Below are 17,033 nucleotides of genomic sequence, written 5' to 3'. Positions count from 1 at the left end.
TTTTACAGATGAGGACACTGGCGCCGGGGCTCACACGCTGACATGCCATGCCAGCGGCAACCGGGGGGCACCCAGGAAACCCGGCCACAGGGCGCCTGCACTTCACCATTCCAGTACCTGCCCCTCATATATATATATATATATATATAAAACAGCTTAATTGAGTTACAATTCACATACCATACAGTTCACCCACTTAAAACCCACAACTCAGCGGTTTTTAGTGCTGTCACAGGTGTCTGCAGCCATCACCAGAGTACATTTTAGAGCATTTTAATACTCCCCAAAAAAGCCCCTTACCCATTTGCACTCACTCCCCGTCCCCTCCTTCCTACCCCCAGAAAACCACTAATCTTTCCTCTTTCTTTCTTTCCTTCTTTCTCTTTCTTTCTTTCTTTCTTTCCTTTCTTTCCTCTTTCTTTCTTCTTTCTTTCTTCTTCCTTTCTTTACTCTTTTCTTTCTCTTTCTTTCTTCCTTCTTTCCCTCCCTCCCTTCCTCTTTCTTTCTTTCTTTCCTTTCTTCCTTCCTTCCTCCCTCCCTTCCTTCTTTCTCTCTCTCTTTCTTTCTTTCTTTCTTCTCTTTTTTCTTTCTTTCTTCCTCAAAGTGTCTCTCTGTTGCCCAGGCTGGAGTGCAGTGGTGCAATCACAGCTCACTGCAGTCTTGACCTCCCAGGCTCAAGTGCTGCTCTTGCCTTAGCCTCCCAAGTAAATGTGTCCAAAGGCACACGCCAGAACACACAGCTAAGTTTCGTATTTTGTAGAGATAAGATTTCACCGTGTTTCCTAGGCTGGTCTCAAAATTTTGAGCTCAAGGGATTTGCCTGCCTTGGCCTCACAAAGTGCTTGGATCACAGGCATGAGCTACCATGCCTAGCTCACCAACCTACTTTCTGTTCTCTATGACTTCACTTAATCTGAACGTTTCGTATGAATGGGAGCAAATAGTATGTGCTGTTTGGTGACTGACTTCTTTCATGTAACGCAATATTTTCAGGGCTCATTCATGTAATATATGCATCATACCTCACTCCTTTCATGTCTGAATAATATTCCCATGTATGGATATAGCACATGGTGTTTCACATTCCTCAACTGATGAACAGTTGGGTTGTTTGCACTCTTTTGCAATTATGAATAATACTGCTATAAAATTTCATATACAAGTTTTGGGGGGACATATGTTTTCAATTTTCTCAGGTATGTACATAGGAGTGGAATTTCTGGCTCATATGGTAATTATGTTTAACCTTTTGAGAAACTTCTAGACTGTTCCCCTCATTATTCTTTTTAAAGGTAAGAACACTGAGTAAGGCCCCCAGATTCTCTTCCTACTTTCCCCACCCACCTCCAACCCCCAGCAGTCTGGGGAGGGAGAAACTTCCTGCTTATTATGGGTGGTTTCTGTTGAATCTGCTTTCTATGTCCTGAGGTCTCCCTGAAGCTTATGAAAGTCAAGAGCAGGTCAGGCATGGTAGCTCACGCCTGTAATTCCAGCACTTTGGGAGGCCGAAGTGGGTGGATCATGGGGTCAGGAGATTGAGACCATCCTAGCTAACATGGTGAAACCCATATCTACTAAAAATGCAAAAAATTAGCCAGGTGTGGTGACACGTGCCTGTAGTCCCAGCTACTTGGGAGGCTGAGGCAGGAGAATCACTTGAACTCGGGAGGCAGAGGTTGCACTCCAGCCTGGGCAACAGAGCAAGACTCTGTCCCAAAAAAAAAGAAAGAAAAAAGAAGAAGAAGAAAGTCAAGAGCAGAGACTCCCTGTCCTCTGCTTGGTGCCAACCTCCCCATCCCTTCCTGCAGCAATGAGTCCAGGACAGCCCAGCTGAATGGAGGAGATGGCAAAGAGCAAAAGAAGACATTGGAGAAACAGGCGTTGGTGAGTATTTAGAGGTGATTATCCCACCACGCCACCTAATGGGGGAACAACATGAACAAAGAGCAAAGGCAGGCTGGGTGCAGTGGCTCACACCTGTAATCCCAGCAATTTGGGAGGCCAAGGCAGGCCAATCACTTGAGGTCAGGAGTTCAAGACCAGCCTGGGCAGCATGGTGGTATCCCGTCTCTACTAAAAATACAAAAGTTGGCTGGGCATGGTGGCAGGTGCCTGTAATCCCAGCTACTTAGGAGACTGAGGCAGGAGAATCACTTGAACCCAGGAGGCGGAGGTTGCAGTGAGCAGAGATCGAGGCACTGCACTCCAGCCTGGGCCAGAGTGAGACTCTATCTCAGAAGGAAAAAAAAAAGAACAAAGGCAGGAATGGAGCAGGAGAAGATATAGGGGAAGTCCAAGGAGCCAAGAGAGGAGAGGAGAGGTGACAAAATAAAAAAGTATGGAGGCCAAGGGTGACTGCCTTAGCCGCTGCTCCTGGAGGCTGCCTGTGGTCTCCAAGATGCTTGGATAACTTACCCATCAGTGTCTTTTTTAAAGTTGAGCACCAAGTCTCATTTGCGTATGCATGTACTTATTATCTGTTTGTGTAAACAAATCCCCATATGTGTATTTATATACAGATGCCACCATAGAGTTCTTTCCACTTGGACATGCACTCCACTAGGGTCTTGGGATCTATTTCATGTTCCTCAGTTGTCCCTGTGTTCTCTTTCCTAAAATTTGATCTGTGGACTAAGCTCTGATTTTTATCTTGCCCAAATTCTCACCTAAGGGGCCTAGGGAGTCATGTCCTACACCCCATAAATTCTTATCAGATCTGTTTTATGTGGCCCTATATATCATGACTTACTTTCCAGTCTGACTTTGGAATAACATTATGAGACAAGGAAAAAAATATTTAATCCCAAAATTATATTTCCTTGCCATACCTTGAAATTGCCCTGCAAAGTCTCTTGTAAGAAAAATCCACATTCTATAGAGAATCCTCTTCCCCCTTTGTTTACCTTCCTTTCTTTCCAGATCTAGGAGACAATCAGCTAAGATCCAGGCACCCTTTTAGGGCTAATAAGAAACATTTTATAACCTACTTTCTCTCTGAAGCCTGCTACCTGAGATTCCTCTGCACAACAAATTTGGTCTCCACATCCTTTATGTTAACTGAACATTCCTTTCTATTGATCCCAGGTCTTCAGATAAACTCAACCAATTGTCAACCAGAAAATGTTTAAATTTACCTATAGCCTGGAAGCCCCTGCTTTGAGTTGTCCCGCCTTTCCGAACCAAACCAATGTATTTCTTAAATGTATTTGATTGATGACCCATGCCTTCCTAAAATATGTAAAACCAAGCATTACTCTGACTGCCTTGGGCACATGTTCTCAGGATCTCCTGAGGACTGTGTCATGAGCCATGGTCACTCATATTTGGCTCAGAATAAACCTCCTCAAATATTTTACAGAGGTTGACTCTTTTCATCGACAATAATCTGGCGCCCAACATGGGGCCTCTGAGAAGACTCAGGACCCTGAAGGAGTTGCCTGAAACTGGAGCTGAGGAACCAGCAGGAGCTCACTGAAGCCTTACTAAGTTTGAGCTTCTCCTCTGGTGGGACTGGTAAGTCCTCCTGAGCCTTGGACCTCCCATTTTGGTTGATGGTCCTTTATTTATCCTGGGCTGTTTCTCTCTCTCTCTCTCTCTCTCTCTCTCTCCCTCTCTTTTCTTCTAGGAAGTTGATTAAAACCTTAATTTTAGGTTCAGTGGTGCATTCAAAAGGGCCGGCCTTTATCCATTGCCTTTTCTCTCAAAATTAATCTCAATTGACTTGTGGGCACTGTGCTCATGGAACTGAACTGTTATTTTTCATAAGTAAATGAGAGACTGAGTTCTTCAGCTCCAAAGAGAAAGGACATTTTGCTCTTCCCAGCTGAAAGTCACCTCAGGGTGACTGGGGGCCTTGTGGGAGTGTCTGGGGGGTTGACCCACCCAAGACTTGCAGTGGCCCTATAGGAAACTCCCAACAAATATTAATTTAAAAAGGCTCGTCCAGGAAATATGTGTAAGGGCTGATCGCTCAGCCTTTTAAGCCCACTCAGAGGTGACAGACCTCTGAAGAAAGAAACTGAGACATGTAAGAGGGTGGAAATGACTCAGTGGTGACACACTGTGGAGTCCTGCCCACAAGCAGCACGTATCAGTCCACCACACAAAACCTTAGGCCACAGGTCAGTTCTTATTTATTTATTTATTTATTTATTTTTGAGGCAGTATCTCACTCTGTCACCCAGCCTGGAGTGCAGTGGTATGGCCTCAGCTCACTGCAACCTCTGCCTTCTGGGTTCAAGTGATTCTCCTCAGCCTCCCAAGTACCTGAGATTACAGGTGCATGCCACCATTCCCTGCTAATTTTTATATTTTTGGTAGAGATGGGGTTTTGCCATGTTGACAAGGCTGGCCTGGAACTCCTGACCTCAAGTGATCTGCCCGTCTCAGTCTCCCAAAGTGCTGGGATTAAAGGCATGCGCCACCAGGCCTGGCCAAGTTCCAAAAAAAGGGGAAATAAAACCCTCCAAAAAAAAGAGGAAAGGCAAGGAGAGTGGCCCCCTATGGGCACCCAGCTAGGTTTAGGTTTAATAACTATGGCCTCTTTACTTCTGAGTATTTATGTAAATGGGAAGATCTTACTAAAAATGACCTAGGTCTAAGTTTCCAAAATGGGGAACTTTTGATATCCCTAAATTGATTTTTTTTGCACTCTAGATTAGAAAAATTAGGCTAAAAAATTGAAGAAAATGAATGGGAATTGTACTTTAGCTGGCACCTAGAATCATCAGAAAGAGAGAATAATAAGCTTTCCTCCCTCCAGGAAGTTAATTAAAAGTTTTTTGAAACTGTCTCAGAATTAAAGAAATTAGTAGAAGTCCCTTCTGAAATCAGGAAGACTCCAGAAACTGTCTCCCCTTCTGCTCCTCCTGACCCTCTTCTCTCTGAACTTCCTTGTCTGGGCAATTTCATTTTTCCTCCTCCTTCCCCTACTCTCTTGCCTCAAGCCACAGGGGGACCAGAAATAGCTGGAGAAAATAATACTGTAATTGTTCCTTTTAGAGTAAAACCCGCTGGCAGAGGGGATGCTAACATAATATATAAACCCTGGACCAAGTCAGACTTAAAGGCCCTGGTATCTGGATTCCCCAATCTGAAGTAGATACCTTTGGATTTGCTAAGGAATTCCAATTAACGCTTTAGACTTATGATCCAGGGTTCTCTAACCTGTATCAGCTGATGGAGTTACTGGTCTCCAAAAACACAGCTGCAGAATGGTTTAGAGTAGCAAATTAGAAACAGCTTTTAGAAGATTTTGATAAAATAGATGCACCTGGAAGAGAGAGATGCAGAGAAGCTTTGCAATCACCTCCGTGAAACTGTATCATGGATATTCCCCAAGGTTATAGATTGAGCAAAGTTGCAACAATGTAACATATGCCCAAATGAAACCATGCCTGACTTTTATATCAGGTTTGAAAAGACACTCAAATAGTTTTCAGGAATACCTCCTAAAACTTCAAACATGGTAGAAGTGACATCTTACTAAATTCTGGGTTTATTCAAGGTTTGGATAAGGAGTTAGCAACCCTAATAAAGCAGAACAATGTGGCTTGGGCTTCCTTGACCACTAGCCACCTAGTCACCCTAGCTGACTAATTGTCACAAACAATCATTAAGAAAGAAAATGAAACAGTCTCTAAAATTATAAGTCTAAAACTAAAACAACTTAGTAACCAAGTTGGGAGCTTGCAAGGGTCCCATGGTCCCCAGAGATCTAAGCCACCCCAAGAGGAAGCAATTTGCCACTATTGCAAAAAGAAAGGACTTTTGTTTGTTGTTGTTGAGACGGAGTCTCACTCTGTTGCCCAGGCTGGAGTGCAATGCATGGTCTGGGCTCACTGCAACCTCCGCTTCCTGAGTTCAAGTGATTCTCCTGCCTCAGCCTCCCAAGTAGCTGGTATTACAGATGCACACCACCACACCTGGCTAATTTTTTGTATTTTGATAGAGACGGGGTTTCGCTATGTTGCCCAGGCTGATCTCAAACTCCTGAGCTCAGGCAATCCACACTCCTCGGCCTCCCAAAGTACTAGGATTATAGGCACGAGCCACTGTGCCCAGCCAAGAAAGGACACTTTAAAAAAGAATGCAAAAAACTTAAATGGGCGCTTGCACAAAGGGGGCAAAGGGCCCCAGAGGAAGGCACCCGAACAATTCAAAAATCAGAATAGGGATGCTCCGAGGGAATAGAGACGGCTTTCCCCCTACTTCTAACTAATGCTTTAGGAGAAGTAGAACTACCCATAAATGGGGAAGATACCAAAGTCCTTGTCAACACCAGCGCTACCCTGTCAGTTTTTAACCCTACCTTGATTAAAAACCCTTTCCTTTGGAGTAAAGAAAAAGTCCAAATGGTAGGGGTTTCAAACTCTCCTATTGGAGCCTTTAAATCAAATCCCCTTCAATTTCAATCAGGAAAACTAATGGGGCATCACGTTTTTCTTCTAGTAGATAGTGCCCCCATACACCTGCTGGGACGGGATTTCCTAGAGACCCATAATGCTCACACCTCGTTTTCACAGAGGGAGAAATGATACTCAACTTGGGAGACATAGAAGACTTAGAAAAGCCCACAAGTAATATTACGCTTGGGAAAATTAATCAAGATTCTGGATAGGAAAAATTAGAACCTTTGTTATCTAAGGTCCCAGACTTCTTATGGGCAAACTCTCCCACAGATACTGGGTAAATTAACTCAGCAGTCCCTATAGAGGTAACCACAAATCTATCCAAACCCCTGCCAAATGTAAGGCAATATCTCCTTAGACCAGAAGCCTTACTAGGAATCAAACCAATCATTCAGGACTATTTATACAAAGGACTCATAATACCCTGCACCAGCCCTTGCAATACACCAATCCTCCCAGTTAACAAGCCAAATGGGGGCCAGGCATGGTGACTCATGCCTGTAATCCCAGCACTTTGGGAGGCTGAGGTGGGTGGATCACCTGAGGTCAGGAGTTCCAGACCAGCCTAGCCAATACGACGAAACGCTGTCTCTACTGAAAACACAAAAATTAGCTGGACATGTTGGCAGGCACCTGTAATCCCAGTTACTTGGGAGGCTGAGGCAGGAGAATCACTTGACCCCGGGAGGCAGAGGTTGCAACGAGCTGAGATCATGCCACTGCAGTGCAGCCTGGCCAACAGAGCAAGACTCTGTCTCAAAAAAAAAAAAAAAAAATGGGAAATGCTGGAGATTTGTTCAAGATCTAAGAGTTATAAATAAAATAATAATTTCCAGATACCCTGTTGTTCCCAACTCCCACACCTTATTGTCCAATATTCCTATCACTCCCAGCCACTTCTCTGTAATAAGGTGGTGCATTTTTCAGCATACCTGTAGAGCAAAATAGCCAGTATATTGCTTTCACTTTGGAAAATCGCCAGTACACATGGATAGTCTTACCCCAGGGCTACTCTGAAAGTCCTACATATTTTTTTTTTTTTTTTTTTTTGTCTTGCTCTATCAGCCAGGCTGGAGTACAGTGGCGCGATCTCTGCTCACTGCAACCTCTCCCTCCTGGGTTCAAGTGGTTCTCCTGCCTCATCCTCCCAAGTAGCTTGGATTACAGGTGCCTGCCCCCATGCCTGGCTAATTTTTGTATTTTTAGTACAGACGGTGTTTAGCTGTGTTGGCCAAGCTGTTCTCAAACTCCTGAGCTCAGGTGATCCACCTGCCTTGGCCTCCTAAAGTGCTGGGATTACAGGCGTGAGCCACCATATCCAGCCTCTTTTATTTTTTACTTTTTTTTTTTTTTTACTTTAAGTTCTGGGATAGATGTGCAGAATGTGCGGGTTTGTTACATAGGTATACATGTGCCATGGTTTTGCTTCATCCATCAACCCGTCATCTAGGTTTTAAGCCCTGCATGCATTTGGTGTTTTTTCTAATGCTCTCCTTAAAGTCCTACTTATTTTTCTCGAATACTAAAGGCAGATTTAGATGACACTGAATTTTCAAATGAATCTACTCTAATTCAGTATATGAATGATTTATCGTTGTGTTCATCCTCACTACCAAAAGGCAGAGAAGGTACTGTCCACCTATTACAACAGCTTGCTTTTAAGGGACACAAAGTGTCAAAAGATAAATTAAAATTTTGCCTTCTCCAAGTTAAATATTTGGGACATATGATTTCCTCAAGGTGGCTATTAATAAACCCTGAGAGAATCTCTGCTGTTATGATCTTTCCCATGCCCCAAACTGAAAAGCAATTATGAGGATGCTTAGGGTTAACAGGCTATTGCAGGAGTTGGATTCCAAACTACTCCTTCATGACCCAGCCCCTACAGAAGAAACTAAAACAGACCCAGGCAGAACCAATCCACTGGGAAGAGGGGGAAACCCAACACGAGAAGATCTAAAACAGGCTCTCACCCAAGCACTTGCTCTAGGCCACCCCATTTACAGCCTTCCTTTTTCCCTCTTTGTACATGAAATAAACGGGAATGCTCTAGGAGTATTAACTCAAAAACATGGTGACAATCACAGACCCATTTGTTATTTCAGTCAATAGTTAGATCCAGTTGCAAGGGGGCACCCTCCTTGTATGAGGACTGTATCAGCTGCAGCCACCCTATGCAGAACAGGGAAGAATTTGTCCTAGGGTACCCTCTGCCCATCTATGCCCCTCACTCTGTGAAATGTCTTCTTCTTTTATTTTGAGACAGAGTTTCACTCTGTCACCTGGGGTTGGAGTGCAATGGCATGATCTTGGTTCACTGCAACCTCCGCCTCCTGAGTTCAAGCAATTCTCCTGCCTCAGCCTCCTGAGTAGCTGCGATTACAGGCACCTGCCACCACGCCTGGCTAATTTTTGTATTTTTAGTAGAGATGGGGCTTCACCATATTGGTCAGACTGGTCTCGAACTCCTAACCTCAGGTGATCCACCCACCTCAGCCTCCCAAAGTTCTGGGATTACAGGCGTGAGCCACCGCACGCAGTTGAAGTGTTGTAACACTCTTAACCCTGCTACCCTGCTCCTCTTTCCGGGAGAACAAGAAGAGGAAGAGGAACATGACTGCAATCTACTAACATCTTACTCTCCCCTAGAGAAGCTTTACAGGAAACTCCCATTGATAATATGCTGAATTAATGTGGTTCATGGCGGGTTCTTATTTAAGGGAAAACCAGGGGCATTACAGGGCAGGATATACCATCACTTCCATAGCAGACATAATAGAAAGTGCCCAGCTCCAAGGAGTCAACTCAGCCCAGATGGCTGAATTAATCGCATTAACTAGAGCTTGTAAATTAACTAAAGGAAAAGTGGCAAATATACGTACTGAGAGCTGATATGCTTTCGGAGTAGCCCATGATTTTGGTATGCTATGGAAACAGAGAGGATTTCTGACTTCATCAGGACAGCCCATATGAAATGGACACCAAGTCTCAGAGTTACTAGAAGCAATTCAGATGCCAAAGAAACTTGCAATCATACAAATTCCTGGGCACTCATAGGATAACACTGAAGAAACAAAAGGAAACAATCTAGCTAATGCTGCAGCAAAGAATGCTGGAAAGAAGGCCTGTCCTGTAGGGAAATGTACCTTTCATCCTACAAACACCCGCACTAACATTCTTTTACAATGTCAACAAGCATCTACCCCTCAAGAGAAACAAACCTGGCAGCCAGGCATGGTGGCTCACACCTGTAATCCCAGCACTTTGGGAGGCCGAGGCGGGCGGACGACCTGAGGTCGGGAGTTCGAGACCAGCCTGACCAACATGGAGAAACCCTGTCTCTACTAAAAATACAAAATTAGCTGGGTGTGGTGGTGTATGCCTGTAATCCAAGCTACTCAGGACCCTGAGGCAGGAGAATCGCTTGAACCTGGGAAGGCAGAGGTTGCAGTGAGCTAAGATTGCACCATTGCACTCCCATGGGCATGGCCCATGCCACAGCCCTCAGGAGGTCCTGAGAACATGTGTCCAAGGTGGTTGGGGTGCAGCCTGGCTTTATATATTTTAGGGAGGCATGAGACATCAATCAAATTCATTTAAGAAATACATTGGTTTGGTTCAGAAAGGCAGGACAACTCAAAGTGGGGGCTTCCAGGCTATAGGTAAATTTTAACATTTTCTGGTTGACAATTGGTTGAGTTTATCTAAAGACCTGGGATTAATGGAAAGGAATGTTCAGGTTAAGGTTGTGGAGATCAAGTTTTATTGTGCAGAGGAAGCTTTCAGATAGCAGACTTCAGAGACAGCAGGTTGTGAAATGTTTCTTATCAGACTTAAAAGGGTGTTTGGCTCAGGCCAGGTGTGGTGGCTCACGCATGTAATCCTGGCACTTTGGGAGGCCCAGGCGGGTGGATCTCAAGGTCAAGAATTCAAGACCAGCCTGTCCAAGATGGTGGAACCTCGTTTCTACTAAAAATACAAAAAAATTAGCTGGGCGTGGTGACGGGCATCTGTAATCTCAGCTACTTGGGAGGCTGAGGCAAAGAATTGCTTGAACCCCGGAGATGGAGGTTGCGGTGAGCCGAGATTGTGCCACTGCACTCCAGCCTAGGCAACAGAGTGAGACTCTGTCTCAAAAAAAAAAACAAAAAACAAAAAACAAAAAAAAAAGGAAGAAGGGGTAGTGCCTGGTTCTTGGTTGATTATCTCCTGGATCTGGAAAGGAAGGAAGGAAAACAAAGGTGAAAGGGCATTCCTATAGAACGTTGTTGATTTCTCCCACAAGAGACTTTGCAGGGCAATTTCAAGGTATGGCAAGGAAATATAATTTTGGGGTAAAACATTTTGATTTTCTTCCTTGTTATGCCAGAGTCAGATTGGAAAGTAAGTCATAATATACAGGGTCAAATAAAACCCATCTGAGAATTTATGGTTTGTGGGGCATGACTCCTCAGACCCCTTAATAGGAATTTGGACAAGATAAAAAAAATCAGAGCTTAGTCCTAAGAATCTATGCAATCTTCCTTGGTATAACTTTCTAAAATGGGTGTGGCCGTACATTCCCTAGCTAAAGCCAGAAAAATGTTTTACTTGTTCATTCTTATTCCCACAATCTCCTCTGTCTGCCTATACCACACTTCTTCTCTTTTCAAACCTGAAATTTTCTCCTGGTCCCCTGCAAACCTCAGCAATCTTCCTGCAGGCAGAGCCCACATCATTTGGTATGATATAGACCGGAACAAAATGAAGACTGTTATGTGGAACAGCACCATTCTAAACATTCCCTGAGGTTTCCCCCTTCTTAGGGTATCTCCATTATAGGGCTGCAACCAAACATGACGCCCTGCAGGAATACTCACCTAACAATGCCTCAGGACATCACTGAGGGGGTCTAACCAGTTAGAACATTGCGTAACAGTAGATATTGGGGATAATCAGTTGAGGCAATTGCCTGGTTATAATGGGAAAAATCTAGCTGCCTCCTGTGTAAACTGCCGTAGCATGGCCTGTCCAAATAACCACCAGTCCTGTGCTTATGGCTGGATGCCCCTATCCAGGACCACAGGTGCTGACACTGCCTTTGAGGAACTATTTATGGGAGTTAATTAGGGGACAGAGGTCCCCGATGGGACAAATTCCACCCTAGGACCAGGGCGCTTCTGGGAAGCCTTATGGAATACCCAGGCAAGGGTGTACTGAGGTGTAACCTCCACTCACCTAACAATTGTATGGGATACCCAGCGGTTCTGGATTGACTCCATTTATCCAAATTGTACAAATGCCATCAGTATACAACAGCAACAGCATTCCTGGTGGATACACCAAAATTGGCCACCCAAAACACTAAAGCATGACCTCAGTGGAGGAGTTGGAGCTGGGCTAGGCATATAGGGGCAAGCTGAGTTCCTGGCTAATGAAGAGACATTCTTTAGAAAAAAATTCCCCATTGAAGATAGACCACATAGAAGGAATGCTATTCCAGGAAGAAAGAAAAGGATGGGAAGCTGCTTTAAAAGATAACACAGCACTCATCAAATGGATAAAAGAAACCAGAAAAACCGTGAAAACATAATCCCAAAACCAAAGATGGGAATGAGCATGTACTCTTACCCAACAGGGGCTCATATCTATTTTACTACATATGGAATCTGGGGTGGCTATGAAGCAACGGCCTACAATCCTCAGTACTGACGCACAATCCAGTCGCCTGTGGAAAATATTTGGTCCCCCAAACTTATGGGGATTTTTGCACAGTAAACGTGACCTTAAACATTGTATTCTCAGCTGGGCACAGTGGCTCATGCCTGTAATCCCAGCACTTTGGGAGGCTGAGGCGGGCGGATCACCTGAAATCGGGAGTTTGAGACCAGCCTGACCAACGTGGAGAAGCCCTGTCTCTACTAAAAATACAAAATTAGCCAGGCGTGGTGGCTATGCCTGTAATCCCTGCTATTCAGGAGACTGAGGCGGAAGAATCACTTGAACCCGGGAGGCGGAGGTTACGGTGAGCTGAGATCACGTCGCACCATTGCACTCCAGCCTGGGCAACTGAGCGAAACTCCATCTCAAAGAAAGAAAGAAAAGCAAGCAAACAAACAAACAACAACAACAACAACAACAAAAAACACATTGTATTCTCAGAGCACAGGCACCAAAGTTAAATGAGGCTCAAAGGTACTCTGTCATCCAACTGGCAGACAATGGGACTATTGTAAACAATACAAGAATACACCCTCTGGGAAATACTCCCCCTGGGCTATTTCAGCTGATAATAACACATGGCATCCATCTCCCTTTCAGGTTGTGAAAACAGAAAATGAGAATGGCTATGCCCTCAAACCACTTGGAAGCCTGAGTTTTCCCAGACTTGGCCTCTAATATCCACCCCCATGGCACATAGCATCTAGTGTATGGGGAAGGGCCATGTCTGTTGGGAGGGATGACAAAATGATACTGTATAATTATATGACTTCTCTTGTGACAAAACCTCTTTCCACGCCCCCGCCCCCCCCCCCCCACCCAAATACCAGTATTTGGGGCAATACAAAAGTGGTGGGAAAAATCGATTTGTCCACTGTTAACAAGTCCTACAACAATTTAGACATTGAGGGCCAGGCGTTCCTTGCATTTGATTTATACCCTCCTCAGGATGCTATACCTGTAGCGATAAAATGGCCGGAAGAGAGATTAAATTTACTGGACTCTGATTTAGTGTTGGTCCTATAATCCTCAAATAAGATTTATCATAAGGTTCAAATGACCCTTGATAAGGAGGGTAAACACATTGTGAGTCTGACCAAAGAATATGATGATGCATGCAGTGTTTTTTTGGCTGGTTAGGTTGTGTACTGCCCCCTGACTCTACCTATAACCTTCTTGGATGCCTAATCTTTGCTATCTTTATGGTATTTGTCACTGTATTAGCATTATAGATCTCTTGTAAATGTTATGCCAAATACAGCAAAAGGAAGAAGGCACAATTAAAGACCCAGATGATAGCTTGCAAAATAGATAAATTTGGAACTTTTTTTTAGACCAACCCTAGGCCTGACTCCTGCAACGGGAACTACAGGTAACTGCCACCACGCCCAGCTAATTTTTTCTTTTTTTGTATTTTTAGGAGAGACGGAGTTTCACCATGTTAGCCAGGCTGGTCTTGAACCCCTGACCTCAAGTGATCTGCCTGTCTTGGCCTCTCAAAGTGCTGGGATTACAGGCGTGAGCCACCGCACCCAACCTTGATGACCTATCTTTTGCATAAAATGCATTGACATGAAATGCATCAGTCTTGACAGAGCCTCCTTGGAGAGTAAAGCAAACAAGCATTGGTAACAGACATTGAGGCTGAAAATGACTTTTTAAAATGCATTTAAACAGGAGCACTTTCTTCAGCTGATCTCAATACCTGCCCTTAGGACAAAATGTAAATTAGAACAGCAGAAACAATATTGGTTTGTAATAGTCTTTTCAGGGTAACTACAGGGTTTGCTGGGGCTACTCGATATTTCAGGATGCTTTAGATAAAACAAAAACCCATTGATTAAACCCTAACTTAATTTCTTTCAGATTTAGCATGTATTATTCAATGAAGTTGCTAAAAGTTATTTTTATCCAGTCATATGAAATATTTATTCTGATTGTCAGAATAAATTCTCATCTTATTTCATCTTTAAAAATGTTTTTGTTTTCTACTTCCTATTTTTGAAATGTATTTGCCAGAAAAATTAAATTTTAACAATCCTATATATTTATTTTCTCTTCCCTGAAATGAAAATGTTTAATCCTGATAATATCTTATAAAATTAATGTAATTATTCTGATTTTTATGCTTGATTCTTTTTTTTTTTTTTTTTTTGAGATGGAGTTTCGCTCTTGTTGCCCAAGCTGGAGTGCAATGGCATGATCTCAGCTCACTGCAACCTCTGCCTCCCGGGTTCAGGCGATTCTCCTGCCTCAGCCTTGCGAGTAGCTGGGATTACAAGCATGCGCCACCACGCCCAGCTAATTTTGTATTTTTAGTAGAGACGGGGTTTCTCCAAGTGTTAATTTAAAAATTCACACACACACATATTTACCCAAGAATACCATACATTTTATTATAATCCTTGCTTCACAGATAACTCATATTTTTAGCTACATAATTGCATTATTAAAAATTAAGAGAAACAAATATTATTAATTTTTTCTTACCATATAACTTTATAAAGTGAATATATTATTTTAATTTTATCTTAACTGTTTCTGATTATTTGTCTTATGAGTTGCATTCTATAATTTATCTCTGTCATTCTAAAAATAGTATTTCTTGATTTACATATGAAGAGGTTTGTGTAATTGAAAAATAAAAGTTGAGGGTTTTTTTTTTTTTTCCTCCCAAGTAATAAATCTGATTTGGCTAAATGGGTTGAAGTGGAGCACTAATTTTCCATTGGACATTTTTCAGAAATAGAAGGCTCTAAAACTCTGCTGCTCCATGGCTTTGACAAAAATGTATTTAAAGAAAGTTAACTTTTAAATTCCTATGATCTTAAAATATTATGAAAAATATTGTATTTCCAGGCCAGGTGCGGTGGCTCACACCTGTAAACCCAGCACTTTGGGAGGCCGAGGTGGGTGGATCACTTGAGGTCAGGAGTTTGAGACCAGCCTGACCAAGATGGTGAAACCTCCTCTCTACAAAAATTACAAAAATTAGCCAGGCATGGTGGCAAGTGCCTGTAGTCGCAGCTACTCAGGAGGCTGAGGCAGGAGAACGGCTTGAACCTGGGAGGTGGAGGTTGCAATGAGCCCAGATCGTGCCACTGCACTCCAGCTTGGGCAACAGAGCAAGACCCTGCCTCAAAAAAAAAAAAAAAAATTGTATTTCCAGGGGTATAATAAGATTAATGATATTAAAAAATTTCCAGTTCTTTTTCAGGCGATCAGTTTAAGCTCTGAGTGAAAGAGTAACATGTCTTCATGGATAGTATTTGGTAAGTCATGGGAAAGCCTCTTGGGTGCATTTCCCAGAAACTGAGAAACTGAATGACCCTAATCACTGGTGAACGAATTGTTTTGCACCTACAGTGTTTTCTAGTTCCTTGCAACCACATTGAAGAAAGACTTATTTCAAGTTATCATTAATAATAGATTTTGTGGATCAATCACTGTGTGATTTTTTTTGTTTAGGATATAGGATTGGAAAGAATTGCATGACATTTTCATGACAAAATTATTTTCTTTCCCATTCATGTGAATGAGAATTCTCAGCCCAAGCATCTATAAACAACAACTAATGAGACTAGAATTGGTGCTGAACCCTGCCTCATTCTGACATTGTCATATCCATCCATGGATAGGTGAAATGAACACTAACTTACCACAGACTGTATATCATCTTGATCAAGTGCGTACTAGTGGTAACTGATAATAACTCCAAATCCAGAAAACATTTTTAGCATGCAGGACCCAAAAGACACAGAAAATAAAATACATGAAAAAATTCTGACTTATAAAACTTTTGCAAAAATGTGCGAGAGGTCAATCAATAAAATGTTTTTCAGCATCAACATACATGATATTAGGATAAAAGTATGCATGATAAATGGAATGGAAATGTTCACTTCAAAGGGAAGAGATGAAAGCAAATATTTTCAATGCTAGAAAAAAGCCTGCGTACATAAGTTTGAAATGGATGAAATATCAAACTATCATGACAGTTAGATTCCTTTGTGTATATACATTAAAGTGTCAATACTTAAAACTTTCTGGCAAGTGGATCATTTGCAGCTATTTAAACTTATATGAAATTTAGATGCTAACCTAGAAATGTGTCAAGAAATACATTTTGCAAATTACTTTTGAGAATGCATGAAGAAATGTGTTTGAAGATCACTGTACCACTCTACCAAGAGATTATAAATTTTGAGTGGGATACGGGACCATCTAATATATGCACTGAATGAGGGCGCCAATGGCAATTTGTATATTTTTAAAAAATACTAATAAGGCCAGGTGCGGAGGCTCACACCTGTCACACTTTGGGAGGCCGAGGTGGGTTTATCACTTGAGGTCAGGAATTGGAGACCAGCCTGGCCAGCATGGTGAAAACCCATCTCTACTAAAAATACAAAAATTAGCTAGGCATGGGGATGGGTGCCTGTAATCCCAGCTACTTGGGAGGCTGAGGCAGGAGAATTGCTTGAACCCGGGAGGTGGAGTTGAGCCAAGATTGTGTCACTGCACTCCAGCATGGGTAACAGCATGAGACCTTGTCTCAAAATAATAATAATAATCAGAGTAGCTGATACCTAGAGTAATTGTCCTATGCCAGGTGCAATTCTCAGAATTTTGCTTAAGTCCTTAAACAATGGCACCATGAGGGAGGAACTATAAAGGTTCCCATTTCACAGACAACAGAACTGAGACACAACAACACAGCTCACTGGTGACAAGGCTGGAAAGGAGACCTGGCGGTGGGGCCCACATTGTTAACCCCTTGGCTGTTTGCCTAGTAATTATTCTTATTTTTTAAATAAAAAGTCATTCTGATGGCTTCTTCCAACACACGAATGGGCCCCTGGGCCACCAGGGTGTGGCTGCCCTGCTTTGTAGACCACTGTTCTGGAGTTCCGGCTCAAAAAA

The sequence above is a fragment of the Papio anubis genome, chromosome 7, assembly GCF_008728515.1.
Source record: "Papio anubis isolate 15944 chromosome 7, Panubis1.0, whole genome shotgun sequence".
Classification (NCBI taxonomy): Eukaryota; Metazoa; Chordata; class Mammalia; order Primates; family Cercopithecidae; genus Papio; species Papio anubis.
The sequence above is the reverse complement of the archived record's forward strand: the minus strand, read 5'-3'. Positions refer to the sequence as shown.